General features: G+C 42.0%; 1 pseudogene; it reads left to right on the top strand.

The window, feature by feature from the left end:
* Positions 1 to 213: 213 nt before the first annotated feature.
* Positions 214 to 1070, top strand: LOC138152847 (elongation factor 1-delta-like; annotated as a pseudogene).
* The last annotated feature ends 631 nt before the right edge of the window (positions 1071 to 1701 follow it).

Raw genomic sequence — 1701 nt, 5'->3', positions numbered from 1 at the left:
CTCTCTCTCTCTCTCTCTCTCTCTCTCTCTCTCTCTCTCTCTCTCTCTCTCTCTCTCTCTCTCTCTCTCCTTCTATCTGTCTCTGTGTGTATGTGTCTCTCTGTCTTTTTACACACACATTATCAATTTACAACATAAATTCCCTTTCCCTGCTGTTTCCCGCCAATAGGCTTTGGGACTAATTTCACTATTGCCCTCACTTCTCATGGAGTGAAAATGGAAACCAGCTTCTTGGTGCATGAGAAGATCTGGTTTGACAAATTCAAGTATGATGATGCAGAGAGAAAGTTCTATGAGCAGATAAATGGTCCTGTATGTGTCTCTTCCCGAAAGGAGAACAAGCCAGGGTTATCCTCCGTGACATTGCCAGAGCCAGGGAGAATATCCAGAAATCGCTGGCCGGAAGCACAAACACCAGCTCTTCCAGTGGTCCCAGTGGGGATCAAAGTGAGCTGGTCACCAGAATTTCCAATCTAGAGGCAGAGAACCAGAACCTTCAGAGTGTGATTCAGGACCTACAGCTCACCATCTCCAAGCTTGAAATGTAGCTGTGTACCCTGGAGAAATGCTCCCCCTCCCATCTCTCTCTGGATCCTCATACTCAACATGTATCCCTATGCAGAAGGTGGAGCTACCCACCACATCACCCTCTAAGAAGGCAGCCACCCCAGCAGAGAATGATGAGCGTGATGATGATATTGACTTGTCTGGTAGTGACGTTGAAGAAGACAAGGACACAGGCCGACTTCGGGAAGAACAGTTTCAGCAGTGTGCAGAAAAGAAAGCCAAGAAGCCAGGGCTGATTGCAAAGTCTTCCATCCCCCTAGATGTCAAGCCTTGTGATGATGAAACAGACATGGCAAAGTTGGAGGAGTGTGTCCCCTCCATACAGCTGGGTGGACTGCTCTGGGGAGGCTCCAAGCTTGTGCCTGTGGGGTATGGCATATAGAAGCTGCAGATTCAGTGTGTGGTAGAGGATGACAAGGTGGGCACTGACATCCTGGAGGATGAGATCACCAAGTTTGAAGATTACGTGCAGAGTTAACATCGCTGCTTTCAACAAGCTCTAAAAGGCCCCTGAATGTGTGTGAATCTGTAAACAAAATAAAGGCTGAGATTAGAGGTGAAAAAAAAATTTACAACATAAATAATACTATGTTTGTTCTTTCAAAGGTTTTTTCAGCATCTATTGAAATAATAATAGTATATGGCCTTTACAGGGAGTCTTTAAGATTTGCAGTTTATTTTGTTATCCCATTTGATCCTTACAACCACCCTAATAGATGGGTGCTATTATTTTATCCATTTATCTGTGAGGAAACTGAAGTTCATCAAACATAAATGTCTTACCAAGGGTTACATAGCTATTAAAAGGCTGAGGCAAGATTTAAACTCAGGCCTTTCTGACTCCAAGTCCAGTGCTCTATCCACCATTACCTGGCTGTTCATATCTAATAATTTTTTTCAGATATTTTTGTTCTTTATATGACCAATTATGCTGTTTTCTTAATGTTGAACCATGCTTGCAACCCTAGAACAAATGCAACTTGTTTAGAGTGAATTATTTTCTACCTGTATTGTTATCATCTCCTTGCAAAAAAATTTTTTTTTGAATTTTATGCATCAATGGAATAAGTCTTAAGAAAAGTTTTAGTATATTTTTGAGGGGAAAAAAATTAAAACAAGACTAGCACACATCAG

This window comes from Petaurus breviceps, unplaced genomic scaffold (assembly GCF_028583685.1).
Source record: "Petaurus breviceps papuanus isolate PSGF00001 unplaced genomic scaffold, PetGlider_PUasm1.0 90977, whole genome shotgun sequence".
Taxonomy (NCBI): domain Eukaryota; kingdom Metazoa; phylum Chordata; class Mammalia; order Diprotodontia; family Petauridae; genus Petaurus; species Petaurus breviceps.
Note: the sequence above shows the minus strand (reverse complement) of the source record. Positions and strands in the feature narration are given on the sequence as shown.